This window comes from Nelumbo lutea, chromosome 2, assembly GCF_056320005.1.
Source record: "Nelumbo lutea isolate HS-2025 chromosome 2, American lotus-T2T, whole genome shotgun sequence".
Classification (NCBI taxonomy): Eukaryota; Viridiplantae; Streptophyta; class Magnoliopsida; order Proteales; family Nelumbonaceae; genus Nelumbo; species Nelumbo lutea.
The window spans coordinates 34823487-34841006 of record NC_142685.1 but is presented as its reverse complement, the minus strand read 5'-3'; the positions used below and the strand labels follow the sequence as shown (position 1 = coordinate 34841006).

At 34.0% G+C, this 17520-nt stretch overlaps 1 long non-coding RNA gene and 1 other non-coding gene across 2 annotated transcripts; both read left to right on the top strand.

Annotated features, from left to right (window-relative positions):
• Positions 1 to 975: 975 nt before the first annotated feature.
• On the top strand, positions 976 to 9680 carry LOC148869794 (uncharacterized). Its single transcript, XR_016107559.1, has 2 exons — positions 976 to 1112; positions 9088 to 9680. It is a non-coding gene; the product is annotated as an uncharacterized LOC148869794 (long non-coding RNA).
• A 4218-nt stretch (positions 9681 to 13898) lies between these two features.
• TRNAV-UAC (transfer RNA valine (anticodon UAC)) lies at positions 13899 to 13972 on the top strand. The gene has a single exon. It is a non-coding gene; the product is annotated as a tRNA-Val (tRNA).
• The last annotated feature ends 3548 nt before the right edge of the window (positions 13973 to 17520 follow it).

Genomic DNA, 17520 nt, shown 5'->3' with positions numbered 1-17520 from the left:
AGAAGAGGAAAAACAAAAATACATAATACAGAAAAGACAGAAAATTGCAAAACAAAGAAAAAAGATGCAAGAAAAAAATAAAAAATATAGAAAATACTAAAAGTTGTAAACCGATTATTTCATTAAGCTTATAAGGTTTTCCCAAATTTCTTATAAATTTTATCATATTTTATGTTTGAAATGATAAATCTGATTTATATAGTACAGATAATATTAGTTGAAAATGTTTAATTTATAAATATATAAATATTTTAGTATTTTGCTATCATTTTTATTAGGATTATATTATCAAATTTTAAAATTTAAATTATTATTTAAATAAATAAACATAATTTTTAGTATAATCGGGTTCCAACCATTAACTGAAACGATTTTGGGTATGTGATTTCGTCCCGATTAATAATACTGACAATCTACCACTCTATTTTGACCCATACCCGAGTAACCCGACCCGTTGACAGCCCAGAGAGGGGCAAAATGTTGAAATCTCAAAGTTAAGGATCGGCCTTTGTAACAAAAGAAAGTCCTAGGGCGCAGTCTCTAATTTACCCCAATTATTTTGTTTGTGACGTGCTCGACGATTCGTGTAGCGAGACAAGTGCCTCTCCTCCAATCGAAGGAGACGTATAGAGGTGAATAAGGATAAAGACACATTCATAAAAGGCCACATCATACTGATACATTGTCCTACGTGTACAATGAAAACGTGGCATTGACCTTTAAACGAACCAAAATCAAGCGCAGGAAAGAGTTCACATCGGCCGATCGGCGTCTCATAAGGCGCGCCCCACAGCACATCCCCACATCCTAACCGTGTATTGGGAACAGGAGAAATCGGTTGTGATCCTACACACAACCTATAATCTCTCTCTCCCCCTTTTTTTTCGGATTTTCTCATGCTAAGCACGCATTCAGACGTGGTTTGTGGACGAGCCGAGCGGTCCGAGCCCGGATCTCCATCCGGACCATCCATCAGGCCGAGACACACGGAGACGGTCAGAGTGGAAGAAGAGAAGAGACGCAGAAACCAACTAGTCTCTCTTTCTTCCCCTGTCTTCGGTGCGAGTGCGACGACCTCTTCATTCACCTTCGTCTCCTCATTTTCTTCCTCTGTAAGTTTTTTTTTTTTTTTTTTTCAATTTTGTTTCTTTTTTGCTGTTTCATTGATGTTTTACTGCAGGTCTGACCTATCAAGTGTATCCCTTTCTTTTCCTTTTGGTCTGATGAGATTTCGTTATATGGTGTCTAATGTTGAATTTCTTTTTCTAAATGGATGCTATCTTCAATCGATGACTGTGGATACAAACTTTGAATGTTTGCAATGATGGAGACTCGTTGACCCATTTGAGTTATAAATTCTTTTGTTCTGTTATCATAGTCGAACCCTTTTCAATTTTATGATTTTATGAAAAAATTATGGTGCTGGAAATACATGATACCGACCTAATCTGTTACCACTTTTAGGTAATCAATTAGATAATTTTTTGGGGGAAATTGTCTAAAACTCACCATGAATTTTCAGCATTTCTTTTAAACTCACCACAACTTTTCAAAATGTCTAAAATTCACCATGTCACTAATTTAACGTTAAACAGACTAACGTGTGTTAATATATTATCATTTTAACATTCATAGAAAAATATAAAATAGATACAAAATAAATTAAGAGGTGTTAATATATTACCATTTTAATATTTAGACATGAAAAAAAGAAAGAAGTTCAAAAAATATTTTCAAATATAAAATACATAAAAATATAGAAATTACAAAAAAAATATAAAAAAATTATATTAATTGTAAACAAAATAAAAAAATTATTTTCAGATTATAGAAACTATAGAAATTGAAAACAAAATCAAAAAATAAAAACTGTAGAAAAAACACAAAAAAAAATATATAGAAAAACACAGAAATTACAAATAAATGACAAAAAATACAGGAAAATTTATAGATTGTAGAAAATAGAAAATGTAAAAAAATAGAAATTAAAAAAACATTGGAAATTATAACGAAACACTAAAAATGAAAAAAAGAAAACAAGAAATTTGAAAATTGAAAAAGACCAATTTTCCTCTAACTTGCCATTCAAGGGTAATTTGGTCATGAAAATTGTTATTTATGCTGACATGGATACCTTTGTTAAGAAGCATTAACAGTGCACTATTGGAAGGTGAATTTTGAAAAATAAAAACATAGTGACATGGTAAGTTTTAGACATTTTGAAAAACTGTGGTGAATTTAAGAAAAAGGTTAAAATTATTTCTTATGAAGATGACCTTGCTTTTCGTGATCAAGAAAGAAGTTGACTTTTAATGTTTGAACTTTTGGGATAGAAGGTTTGATCTGAGAAGTAACCTATGTTGTCACTGCATACTGACATATACATAAACATCATCAAAATGCAGCTTTCTAGGCCATATTTTGATGTTTTGTTTGGGTATTCGGTATTCCATCAACTGTGTAATGAAGTTCAAAGATTTGCATGAATGAATTAGAGTCCCGCAATGGCAGCAAAAAGGTTTAAGCTGCATTTGGCATTCTCCTTTTTGCAGTTAAAATCTCAGTATTCATAGGGCCATTTTTAGTCCTTAAAATAAGGAATGCCAAATGCAACCTTAGTAAATTGAAAAACTGGTAGGTGGTAGCCAATCAACTGGTATGCATTCAAGTTCACTTGGGTATCTGATTGGTTGAAGCTTTTGCAGTACGTTAGTAATTGCCTATTGGATTATCATAAGATGACTAATTATCTGTCCCACAATAATGGACTAGGTAATTGTTAAAAGTTAATTACAGGAGAAGAAATAAGATATTACTAGTTGGGACCATGAGGAGCACGGGCTTTGTAAAATGAAATTGATGGTGTCTTATTATGTTTCAAAGATTTTCATAAGACATGAATAATCATGTATTTTCCCCTTCCATTGATGACAGAGAAAGCACTTATAGAGGTATTAATCCCTCAGTCAGTAACTTAGTTATCCATTTGGTTGAACCATTGAACATTTTCACCTGGTCAATGGGTTATAGGTTAGACATTAAAGCCCTTTTTTGTTTTTGTTTTTACTAATTTCCGTCATTAATAATAAAATAAAGCATATTTAATTTAAAACTTTTAACATTTTCTTTATTTCAAGCACAATAAAGAATATTTAGATTAAATTTGAATCTGATCCAAGTCCGATATATTGGATTTTGGATCAGATTCGAATATGGCGTTTTAATAATCAGATTGGATTCAAATGCGGTTGTAACTGACTCTGATTCTTACTTGATTACAACCCTAAAGACATTGCCAATATTTTGGTTTTTCTTTTGTACTTTTTGCATGTTTATCTGTTCTTATAGTTTTATTATTATGGTTTATGATGCCATGGGATCAGACAATTGAACTAATGGCACACCAAGATGGTTGAATTGCTGACAAGGGCCCAATCCTTTTTTATATGCAATATAGATTAATGCTATGTTAATCATTTTATTGAATTACTTGTTTTAGTGTATGTTGTATTAGAATTTAAAAAATATTGATTACTTCAATAGTTTATACTTTTTATAGACATATTGATGAATTCTTTCATAAAGAATTAGATTAATATAAAATTAAAGTTGAATAGATTAAATAATAATATATAATATTTTGGTTAGGACTTGGGATGAGCTAGCCAAATTAATTGGCATATTTATTTTAATATTACATCTAATGTTAATATTAATATTTGTGTTTAGTTTTTATATTAAATAAAACTTCTCATGTAGTAAATAGAGTATTGAATTAATACTAAGCTAAATTAAGAGATAATTAATAAAAATTTCAATTAATGACAATTGAATTCCTGAATCTTAGAGGGGTCTAGGAAGGTGAAGAGGGACTACTAATAGGTAGATAGATAGGTATATAAATACAATTTGACAACATCCTATTCCATATGAAGCTAACAACTTCGTATTCTATATGACGTTATATCAATTTGAAAATGATAATCCTATTATGATTGTATGGATTAGGGAGAAGTTGATAAACATAATGAATGCTTTGGATGTGTGTATGGAAGCTAATGTTAATTTTTCCTCATAACACCCAAAAAAGGTAAAGAGAAAAAATAAATAAATAACCTATACATGATTAGGGGTGGTTTCGAGCCGAGCCTAACCAAATATCTGGCTATTCGAGCTCAACTCGCTCATAAAATATCAGGCTCGAGCTCGAGTTTGAGTTCGATTTAAGATAAAAGCTCGAAAGTTCGTGCTCGGCTACCTTTGATTGTAGGTCTCCCTCAACTGCTGAAGTGCCAAGCTGACGTCTCCCAAGCAATCGAGGTGCCGAGTTGAAGTCTCCCTCAGTTGCCAAGGTGCCAAGCCAAGGTCTCCCTCAACTGTTGAAGTGCCGAGTTAAGGCTTCCCTAGCAGGTGAGGTGTCGAGCTAAGGTCACCCTTAGTTGACGAGGTGTCAAGCTGAGGTCTCCCTCAGTTGTCGAGGTGCTAAGCCGAGGTCTCCCTCAGTGGCTGCGGTGCCGAGCCAAGGTGACACCCTATGTACACACTCGATTAGGCTTGCAAGCCTCATGAGCCGAGCTTTATTAAGACCAAACTCGGCTCGATTAACAAACGAGCCTATATATTAGGCTCGAGTTTGGCTCAAAGCTTGGTTTAGACCAAGCTGAGCCAAGCTTTTCATGAGTCGAGCTCGAACAACTCATGAGTAGTTCGGCTCGTGGCCACCCCTATATATGATCCAAAGTTGTGCTTGGTATCTACCAAACCATTTTCTAATCTTCTCTCCCAATCCATTTGAAACTAGCTCCAATCTCTCTTCTAATCCCAGTTGCTTTGCTAGCATTAAACCTTGTTGAAGGGCTAAAATTTCTGCCCTCAAAGACTCACTCTCACTTATTGGCCACTAGTATAAAACCAAAACTCTTCCATCACAATCTCTAACACCCCACCCCACAAACACATGGCAATTCCAGGAGGTCTTGGATTACCACTTGATAGCTTCCATCAAAGTTTAGCTTGATTCTTGAAGAGTTGGTGGGGCTCAATTCTATTGAATGGAAGACCTTAGTGTTGAAGATGTCACTATTACACCCCATCTCCCGATAATGTTGCCTTTTGTGAACTCCTTGCGTCAACTGTTTTTACCCAATATGCTACTTGATGGTGATACCATCAATGAATACCTCCTTGTTACCAATAGATGGTGGTTTAGTTGGTAGGATCTTTGACTTGTAGCCAAAGAGCTGGGATCAAAGCCTGCTACCACCAGGGATGGGGGTTAAGGGTAGGGATGGATTCAAGCCGAGCCAAGCCAAATACTTGGCTATTCGAGCTCGGCTCACAGCAATAGTGTTAGGCTCGAGTTCAATTCAGGCTAGAGACTTGAGCTTGAGATCAGCTTGGTTCAAAATCTCGCAAGTTTGAGCTCAGCTTGGCTTGAACTTGACTACAAGCCAAGCTTTTTCTACAAAATAAAAATTCTACATATAAAAATATTTTTTTTATTTTACATACAAAAAAACAAGAATTATAAAAATTATTTACTATTATACATAAAAAAATAAAAATATTATATATGAAATATATTATTTTATATAAAAAAATATTATTTATTATACTAGGCTCGATTAGGCTCATGAGTCGAGCTTCACTGGGCTCGAGCTTGGCTCAATTAGCGAAAAGAGTCAATATGTTGGGCTTAAGCTCGGTTTAAATTGAATCAAGCCGAACTCGAATAGCTAATGAGAAGCTCAGCTTGTGGCCACCCCTAGTTAAGGGGAGGGGGATGGGCTACTCCCTATTGTGTAGCCACATGGAAAAACAGAAAACTACCTTCTTTATCTTACTTTGTCCTTGGAACAATCTATATGGCATTCTTGTTTGCAATTTAAATGGTTTTGAGGATAATGTTCACACAAAAGAAGAGATAAACTTGAAAGTAGATGCCAAGAGAATATATCTGTTTCTATAACAATGAGGTGGTAGAAGGATGTGTATGAAAATACACATTGATGTGCTAGGTTACAAGAGTGCTGTTCCAACGTGCTGATGCATAGACAACAGAAGTCATGTATACAACGCTGCCTATTCTTTTCTTCAATTAAATGCTCAGGACTAGTGCATGAAGAGAGCTTAAGTTTCCTTATCTGAAAATTCATGTTAATTGAGTGCCATAATTGCAGCAAACCAGTCTCTAATTGATAATGTGTAATTTTTCTCAAGTGAAGGGTTAGACCCTTAGCCTGATACATCTTCCATGTACAATTTCAGCTGTTGAAATTATTTATTAGTATCTTTTCAATTCTAACATAATTTCTGTGTTGGAATTTTAACTTTTAATGACACTATTGGTCATCAATTATGCAAAGAGAAATAAAATTCTTTATATTAAGCACTGGCATAAGCCTTCAACTTCTTAGTCACTGTGGCAGGGCTTTTTCTTGAAATTTGAGGGCACTTTAGTGTATTGGAATAACATATTGGTGGGATTCCTGCAGAATAATCTTCAATTTAGAGTAAATATTAAGATGTGATTTCTTTTCATCGGGTGGCTTTTGATGAGATTCACAGCTTATACGTCTTTGAACAGTTAAAATAGTTTCTCCATTGAGCTTTTCACTTCATCTATGAGTTGTCTTCTTGGTCTTGTGTATTCAATGCACACTCCTTTTTTTTTTTTATCTGGCCTTAGTTCACTATTTTGAAATCCTATCAGTTTTGGATCGATCTGCTTCCTTGCATGAACCCTGTAAAATTTGGATGCACAGGGATGGGCCTAGGGCAGATGGGTCTCTTTTAAGTTGGTCGAACAAATAGGGTTTAATTTATGGACAGGTTAATCACCGGCTGCTCATCTTTGTATTTTCTCAATACTAACCGTAGACTTTCATTAGCTGAACACATTACATTGTGTAGCGGGTTGTGGAATCAATGATAATGCCTCAAGTCAATGATAAAACACATGGGGCCCACAGTGAGAGAAGTTGGATGGTTGTAGGCCCTGTGTATTTTATGACTGTTGTGTAGCATCATTATTGGTTTCAAAGCATGTTGAACAGCTATTGCATGCAGCCAATCTTATCTCCTCTAGAGTTCAGATTGGCCCCATAGAGATCTCTCCCTGCACCAACCCCACAGATCATTGCAGCCATGCATTATGAACTTCTCCCATGAATGACAACATTGGAAATGCTTCCAATGTGCAGCTGCAATGTACTGTGGGATTGGTGTGAAAAGCACTCAAGTCTCTCCTATGTGGTAGACACTTGGCATCACTCCCAAAGCAGAGGTGCAGGATCAATCTTGCAGTAATGCAAGTCTCTGCTCTCCCTGCGGTATGGCCACTAGACCTCATGTGCACCGTGCACTGTGCCCATCCAGAGTCGCTTAAATTTTCCTAGTTTATCCTTTTTCCTTATCTCCTCCCCTCTAGTTCAACAAACACAATTTCCCTGATCTGCTTTTTTTTTTTTTTATCTTGAGTAGGGAGTATGCCCCATGCCCCAACAAAACAAACACAGCTTCATTTTATTTTCATCTTAGGAGTTGTTTGCAATTAGGATACTCAGGACACAAATGATGAAAGGGAGGTTTGTGCAGAGAAGGAGGGAATTATTCGCCATTTCTTACAGTTAAATAAAGACAACCTTGGTCTGCTCATAGAAGAATTGTCTGTGCTCGCTGCGAAATCCTTTACCTTGTCAGTTGAAGATCAGTTTCTTATCTTTGTGAGACTCTAGGATAATACTTATTGCTGTATATATTCATTCCTCGACTGTATTTTATAAAGACATGAAACTATTTTTGGGAGATAGAGTGTAAGATAAAATGCTACCCTTCTTATTAGGTAGACGTGTTAATGGATCAGGTTTGGGTTGGACCCGTCCAATCAAAATCACTTTGAATGGGTTAGACAGTTCAATAAGCATGTTGAATTGGACCAGTCAAGACTTAATAGTCCAAAGTATTTATTAGATTAGATTCGACCTGGTTCATCTGTAATGGATTTGTATTAGACTGGGTTAGGGATGTCAATGGACCAGGTTTGGGTTGGTTGGACCCAATCTGAAATGAATTTGACAGGTGTGGATGCTTCAATAAGATATATTGAATTTGACTTTGGACCTGTTGTGGATGCATTCGTGGGAAGAATTACCACCGCCGGCAGCAGCAGTGAGGGGGGCCTACACAACAGCTTATCTTGCCACGTCATCTCTTCTTGCCAGCTCGCCAATGGTTTATTTATTCCAGTTCTGTTCTTACTTATTTAGTTTTGTTCTTACTTATCTATTAGAGATAGGAAATGAGTTCTATCAGAAGTCTGTTAGAAGTAGGAATTCTGTTCTTACTTATCTATTAGAAATAAGAACTGAGTTCTGTTAGAAGTTTGTTAGAAGTAGGAGTTTGATTTAAAGTTGGATTGTCCTAGCTTAGTCGAATGGAATAAGGAGTCTCCTCTTGTAATCTCCTATTTAAGGAGCCGTGATTTGGGAATAAAGCATTCAGTTTTCTAGTAAAGAGAAGAGTGTGGAGAGTTTGGGTGGTTTCTTGGACAAATCACCCATTCGATTTTCCACAATATGGTTTGCACGCAAGGGAAGGCGCAAGGGAAAGCAAGAGGTTCTCTCCGTGGACCGACCCGTAACAATATCCTACGCCCGGGCCCATAACAGGACCAGTCCAAACTTAATGGTCCGAAGTACTTATCAGATTGGATTGGACCTGGTCAATCTGTAATGGGCTCATATTGGACCAGGTCGGATTGGATCAATATCATGTCCATTGACAGCCTTAGTAATGGAAGTTCAGGGATGACAATTCTTTGTTTCTAAATTACTCTTGCTGGTGACACTTCCATAACCCCTTAATGTGTTAAAGATAAATTTCAAGAAATTGAAAAATTAAAGCTTGTTTTTAGGATGAGTGATGGAAATTTTATTAAAGTCCAGGACAGAAAAGGAAGAAGAACAATATGCACTTTGCTGCCCCTGCTCACCCCACCTTGTTTTCTGGTCCAGTGTTGTTCTTTTGCCTTTGAAATCTGATAATATCAAGCTTAAAACTTTGTTATTTATGTGGGACTTGGTGCAGGACTCGAGGTGTGTCTAGGCAGAAGGCTCAGGTTAAACCATGCTTCTAGACAGCTTATCTTCTCCACATAGGAGATCCCAAAACTCATTCTCACCATCATCACCATTAAAGAAGCAGTTTCAGGCCCGTGAAGAATCGGGTAACTGCACTCTTCTCCAGCGCCATCGCTACCTGCTTACAGTGCTTGCACTCCTTGCTATCTTGTGCACAGTTTATCTCTATTTTGCTCTCACCCTAGGGGCCACGGCCACCGAACCATGTTCAGCGTTGTCTGGAACAAAGAAAGCACTCTGCCAGTTGGAAGCGGCAAAATCTTCTGTAGCCAAAGGAAAATTGAAATTCTTCTAACAGAGTGCGTACTCTAGCTCAAAGTGTTCATGTTTATTAGGAGGATATTGTGGGTTGTTTACAAACTCTTTGTGCCCCATGGTCCTCATTTATTTATACATAAATATGGCAAGAATCCTGTATTCCCATCTCTCATTTTATCTGGATGTTTGATTAGAACATTTTTCCCTGAATGATAATTTTGATTGTGAAGTTGTAATTTGTAAATCTCCCCTGTAATGAAACTCTTATTTTTTTTCTCTAAATTCCATGATAAAGGTGTAATGTGAGTTATTGGCCAACTCGGATATGGATACACTTTGTAAATACATGGTTACGGATAAAAAATATGAATACACTAGGAAAATATATACAAATCTGATAAATATATTAATAACACTAAATTTAAGGTTAAAAGAGCCACACCTAGTGTATAAATGCTTAGAAAATATATATTTTAATGGTATATATGAAGAAATATATTATAATAAATATAGTGAGATGCATAAATATCATACAATTTTATCATAATGCATTAGTCAAAAGTCCAAGACATTTTTTTTTCTATTTAAGCCCAAGGCACAAAGCATTTGCAACCATTATATTTTAATTATTATATCAATTATATTTTTGCTATTTTACTTTTTAACATTAACAAAAAAATTCAACTAACTATTAAATTTTAAAATGTTTAGTAAATAATATTTTTATTTTTATAAACACTAAATGTGTTATCAAATTAGTTAAAATTTCTAAAATATATAGCATATGCAAATTCATAATTTGTAATTACTAAAATAATTATTCTATTATTAATACTTTATTTTTATATTTTTTTGAAATAAAAATCATCTTTTGTTATAAGTGTAGAGTGGTGGATTTGATAGGTTTAATTTAATATTATATTTTTGAATATTTTGTAAACAATATTTTTATTTTTACAAATAATAAATATATTGCTGTTTAATTTAAATTAAAATAATATTTAATAATTTATAAAGATATATAAAAATTTTAAGATACTTATTAATTGAAAATTTATAAATTTTAAGTACTAAAATAATTATTCTATTATTAATATTTTGTCCATAAATTTCTTGAGATTAAAAATCATTTTTTGATATAAATTTGGATTTCATAGATCATTTATTCCATTAGTTTATAAAACACCAATTTTTAATATTATTATTTTTATTTTTAATTGGAGTTTTTTAATATAAACAAATAATATTTGTTTGAATTGCATGTAAATACAAAAGTTACTAAACGTTACTATATTTCATTTATTATCACAAAATAGTAAGGTGTCATAGTGGTTTAAAAGCACATTTAAGATTTGTGTAAAGGTAGTGGAGTTTGAAAATTCTGGGAAAATTCTCTAATAGAAAGAAACTAGATGCGATATAATGTTGGTGTGTATCAACCTGATACAATATTTTAATCCTTGGCCATCATGGCCCACTTTTGTTGTGCCACTCACATGTATGGGTGAGCATTTGGTTAAAAACTGAACCGAATAAATCAAAATTTTAAAAACCGAAACCGAATTTTTGGTTCGATTTTTGGTTAAAACTGAATTTTAATAATATATACTTTATTATATATTATAGCATATAATATATATTATATATCATAGAATATATTATGAAATCAAATTTTATTATATTATATAAATATAAAAATAATATATTATATGTTACATATTGTATACTATATGCTACATATTATATCTTATATATTACATATAATAATAGAAAGTTTGGTTAATTCGGTTAACCGAATTTCTAATTCTAAAAATGAAACCAAAAACCAAGTTAGTCAAAAACCAAATTAACTGAACTGATTTAACCAAAAACCGAAAAGACCGAATCGAAAACATAGTTGCAAGTAGACACCCTTTGTTAAAATCCTCTAAGGCCCCATTTGCTTTTCAGTAAGTTACTTACTCAGGTAAATGCATTTTCGCATGTTCTTTTATATCCCTAGAAATGAGGCAATGACCATTTTAGCCACAAAAATCCATTATTAAAAGGGGCATTTTTGTCCCATTCAAGTGTTGGCAACTTTCTCTCAGGTGGGAAAGTTATTTACCCACTTAGGAGATGTGTATCACTTACCTAGGTTTCTTAAAGTTTCCTTGGTCCACACATAAATCTGGAAAAGGAGCATGGGTTTCTTAGTCAATGGGAACCAAAATCCTATTGACCAACTTTCTCGCCTCTCAAAATCCAAAAATACAACACCCTTAAAAAGAGGCACAAAATGTCCAAAATACCAACGTAGTTACAATTGAGGCTGGTTTTGAAAGTAAAAACAATACAAACTTTATGAACAAAAAAAAAAAGAGTTTAAAGTTGTAGCTTTATTTTTGAGCGATTGATGGAAAATAACTCAGTCTCAAAAAATAGATTGGAAGGGTTTAGGGTGGCAATTGATATGATGAGAAAATTTGGAAATAAATATTTTGGTCAGTAACCACATGGGTATTTTAGTTTTGTTAGAGGATTTTAATAGAGGGGAAAGTGATTGCCATTACCAAATTTCAAAAAAGGTTTCAGCAACTCTAGAAACTTTAGGGGAGGTTTTAGCAATTTACCCTTTTATATATGGTGAGCTCTGTTTACACCTCTATTTGATGATCACTATACCTCAAGTTAAATGAACAATGTAATTCTGTAATGGGTTTCCACATATTCTGTTGTTCAAATGCCTTTCACTCTGAGTTAGTACTAGGGGTGCAAGTCAAGTCAACTCTAGCCCAATCAAATGTTGAACTCCAACCATAACCTTAACCTAACCAAATAATTTTGAGTTCAGGTTACAATGGGGTTGAGTCCATTTGTTCACTTCTTTTTGCTAGCTTGTTCTTACAACTTACAAGTAGCATATTAGGTGACCTAGCTTAATATGCTAGCTTGCAATGGGGTTAAGAAGTAAGAATAATTTAGTTAAAAAGAAGTGAACATTGTTTTTAAAACCGACTTGGAGAGTAAACCGGTCAGGGGTCCGGTTATCGAGTCAAGTAGTCCAATCATTCAAATCGAATGGTCAGTTCGTTCTGAAAAAAAATTAAAAAAAATAAAAAATGGTCAAAACCGTTTGAACGGTTAATCGCCTGGGTCAATGGTTTGCTGATCAAAATCAACGGTTTTTGGAGAAAATCCAGTTTTGGTGAAAAACGGAACCGATCACCTGACTGGTTCTTGGTTTTTCCAGTCTGACCATCCGGTCCAGTCCGACTTTAAAAACCATGGAAGTGAAGAAATCGGGTCAACTCGATGACAACCCAACCCAAAGTCAATGAGTTAAATTGATGATTTGGTTTTTTAAACTATTGAGTCGAACTTGAACTCATCAAATATTTAATCAAATTGAGTCAAAGCCTGCCAAAGTTTGATTTGATTCAATACGAGTACATCTCTAACAGAAAAGTCCCTTTTTTTGGTTCATCCGAATGTATTTTCAGTTTTCTAGGCTTTTCACCAAACATAGTTTCACGACTTTCCATGGGAGATTTACATTGCAACATGAGAATCCATTGCATGAAAGCCCTTCCAGAAGGGCACTATATGCACAAGAACAAGTGGTACTTTAGGCTGTATTTGGTTGCAGTACAAATTTATTTGCACTAGTACAAATGCATAGGAGTGCAAATGTAGAAAATGCAATTTCTTATTTAATTTTGTTTTGGATTTTACTTTATTCTTCTTCATGTCTTAATTTGCTTCATTTATACAACATTCAAACAAAATAAACTAAAATTTAAAACAAAAATAGATCGGAATTTACACTCAAATCATTTGGACTGCCATGATTTTGCATCAATGCAAATTTATTTGCATTGCAATGAAAGACACCAAAAAAATCATAAACTTGTGCAACTTTTTGCCATTAAACTTAAAATTGTTCATAAATATGCATAGTTAATTAGATCCATAGTTGAACAGTATGCAAATATGAAGACATGTCAGGTCCGGGTTAGGTTTGGACTAATCTGGCCTACGCTATACCCGTGATTAGGACTTAGATGGCAACCCCTTAAATTTGATTGACCAACGGGCTTGGCCTTAGTAAATACGATAGGATCTGCTCCTCACAGGATATATCAGCCGTGCACCTTAAACATCTCTTATTTGTAAATTTTTAATTCATGGGGAGATGTTACTGATGCATGGCTGATACGTGTTGTGAGGCGCGCCCTTGGAGGAGCAGATCCGAACTGGTTAGACTGTTACTAACTACATAAGTTAGATGTCCCGATTCTGTAAGAAACTAATAAGAATAGGGATGCCTAGGCGGCATTTGATAATGTTTTCTAAGACAACGATATCCTCGTAGATGAGAAGTTTTGATTTTAGCAATGATCAAGTGAAAATAAATTTGCTACTCGCAAGATGCTTCCAACATCATCTATAGCCGCATAATGTTGGAAGCCGATAATGTACTACTATATAAATATTGCTGTACTGTAATTAAACGTCGATGGTGCTGTGGTGTAGTCGGTTATCACGTCAGTCTTACACACTGAAGGTCCCCAGTTCGAACCTGGGCAGCACCATTGAATTTTGCACTTATGAGAAAAGAAAAACTCAAATCAGCATTATGGAAATTTTTTGTTTTTTGAATTTTAGATTTTTTGCCTTGGAAATATAACAATAGGAGGAAAGCAAAACTCGTTTCCTTCCTTGTGAGCTCAATTCAACCTATTCTTCTCAACTTTCAATCAATCTTCACATGACCGATACATTAGGGACTTAATTTTTTGTTAACATTTGGATGATTGATCAAGAAAATTATATGACACTTGAATGGCATTTGTGTCTTTTCAAATGCCACTTAACGGCCAATTAATGACAGATACTGGATTTGAAAGTTCGGGTACTAAATTGTCGCGTTTTAAAGTTTGGAGACCAAAATGACACTAAGCCCAAAGTACAAGGTACTAATCGGGAATTTTCCCTTAAAAAAACAACTTCAAATCTCTCTATTTAGTAAAATGAAATGGTCCAAAATGTTAATAACTTGAAAAGTAAAAAAACAGCTTCTATACATTTAAAAATGTTAGAGATCTGGCAAAGAAGATGACTAAAAATGACTTTGTCAACCCGCCTTTGTAGGTTAATACCTTCTAATCTATTTGCTTCAATATATTAAACGAGGGTTTGTTTTCCAAGGCAATAACTCTTCCCCATTAACAAGGGTTATTTTCCAAAGTTAAAGCCTTGGACTGTTGAAACTGAATAAATTAACAATAAAGAGTTGAATATCCCACTCTTTGGAGTCCCAAAGTTTGAACTAGGTTTGAAACAATTGCAAAAACTTTGTTGGGATTTCATCTCTTGAAATCATGTCCTTTGTTATCCAAAACAACTTGAAGATGATATCTTGACACCTTCAATTACTTTGCTTCTACAAGTATTAGTCTAAGGTTTTATGATTTTCTTTTTCACTAACTCTTTTTTTTATTGGGTTTAAATCCATTCAGTCAAGTTCTGACATGTAAAGATGGGGATTTGAAGTCACTTGGTAAGCTTTGCTAAATATATGGATCAGCACAACGGTATGTGTTATTTGATATGTTTGGCAGTGGTTTGTAGGTTATTTTTCTGTTTCTTTTTTCCCCTTTTTTATGAGCATTGTTTTTGTTTGGTTACAGATGGAGCACATGGGAAGAGGAGGGACTGAATGGTGAATAGTCATTTTGTTTTTAATTGTTGTATCGAAATGTGGGTGCTATATAATTTTTGTAATAAATCATTAATAGTGAGGTGTGAGGACAGGAGTTTATGCATCATATCCGAGGATATGCAAATGGATCATATTAGATTTGAAATTGGCGGTATATCTGAATCCGATCCAATAGAAATAAAATTATAAATTGATAATTAGTAAAAAAATAAAATCAATTTAAGTATAATAAAGATTAATATAAATTTAAATGACATAAATAATAATTAATTAATTAGTAACATTAATAAATCTATATTTACTAAAATTAATAAAATTACAATACCATGTAAGTTTCATTTAAAAATAATATAAATTAAGAAAAATTAATAAAATAAAAAATTATTAATTTTAATCATTTCATTGTTCATTTAAATTACATTAATAAAATTTTAAAATTAATTAATAAAAGATAGTGCAACTTTCTTCTTATGCCACAAATTCTTTTAACAAAGCTTATGCATTGCAGAGGTCCCGACTAGTTACTTTAGAAAAATACCCATCATCTTTAACCCTAGAATAGGGAAGACTTGACCGTCTTTCACATCACCACTGCAACTAGTTGCTACTAACAAGGTTCTGGTAATGTCATACAAATGCATCTTGGATTAACCTTAGATTCTTTCTTTGGATTTTTATGTTTGGTTTTGCAACAATGCTTCATAGCTTGGTTCTATGCTTGTGTTGCAAAATCAGGGGAGAGAAGAAGAAGAAAATGAAAAAGGGAGAATAAGGAAGGGAGAGAGAAACAAAATGAATATAACACATAGAATCACAAATTTCAATTGTAAATAAGGGAGAAGTAAAAGTATAGTGAGAAATGTCAATGCTTCTTAAATTCTCAACAATGGTAATCTTCTTGAGTCTGGCACTAAAATTCTATCTCACACACAGCACAGAAATGCACTCAAACCTACACACTAATGCACTATGGCATTGCTCCTCAACTATTGTCGCATTCAGAGTAGTTGTCATTGTGTGCTTACTAGCTTTTCTCGAGTTGTTGTCATTTTATGCTTACTAGTTTCCATGGAGAAATTATTTTCTCCTAGGATCAAACAATCAAATATGATGTTCAGATGAACGTTGGAATCGTACTTGATGCGGATGCCACAATTACAACTCCCAAAGTAGTGATTCACACCCAAACTTCAGGTCCAAATCAAGTCCTAAAGCTGAAGATGGCACAACCCAAAAACAAGAACTTGGTCTAGTATGCTTTTGTGAACCAATGTGCATTCCAATGACCTTCTTTGAATACGGTTGTTAATGACTTAAGTAAATTGTGTTTTTGTTAGTAAAACTTAAAGAGAAAAGAGAAAAAAAAACTCTCCTTTCAGCCTGGGTCGAACTAGGGTTTGGAAGTAGGAGAATAGATGCTAACCTCTAGCAAGACTCTCTCATTCTCTATCATATATAGAGCTGGAATGTTGCAATCCCGCTAGGAGTTTCCAAATTAAATTTATAACTTAATTAAAAATTAGGAAACCATACTAATCATATTAGGATTAAGAAAATATCCTATCTCATTCCAATATCAACCCAACTTATCCAATTATCTAGTCAAACTAATCATGTGACTAGTCAAACTAGTGTTTAGTTGGAATTGGACCATTATACTCAAGTTATTTAATTCATAATTTTATTAGACCTGAATATTGTATGGATGGGACCCACTAAGTCCTCACATTAAGTTATATGGGTCCAACCTAGGTAGAGAACCACATAGACAAAATTCACTAGGCTTGCTTAGTAGGCCTACTACCCAATCCAATTGGGCTTGGAATCGACCCAACACTTAAACATACATGGGCTTTGGGTTTCAACCACCTTATAAAACCTAGAACAATGGTATATTGTGAGAAATAAGCCCATCAGGTTTTACCTAAAGAGGTTTTTACTCATAACCTCTTAACCCATAATATTTGTACACTAGGCACAGGTTAATTCCTAAACATGTTGAAATTCATTAGTAGCAGTTTAAGTTTCTATTAGGGAAAGTGCTAATTAGGATATTTTCTTTGTCTAACAAAATAGTTAATCCTATCACAATGATTGTCCACTCAAGTGATATTTCAAATTACTCCAACATACCCATGTATTTGACCCTGATCTCATTGGTTGGTACATCAAAAGAAACCTAGTCCAACAATTAGTATAGTACCATTCGCAAGTCTAGGGTTAAATACAATTTTTTGTTTTTAGTTTTGCCCATCTTTCTCCAGACTACTCCAACATACCCATGTATTTGACCCTGAATTCATTGGTTGGTACATCAAAAGAAACCTAGTCCAATAATTAGTATAGTATCATTTGCAAGTCTAGGTTAAATGCAATTTTTTGTTTTTAGTTTTGTCCATCTTTTCCCAAAGGTCCAGA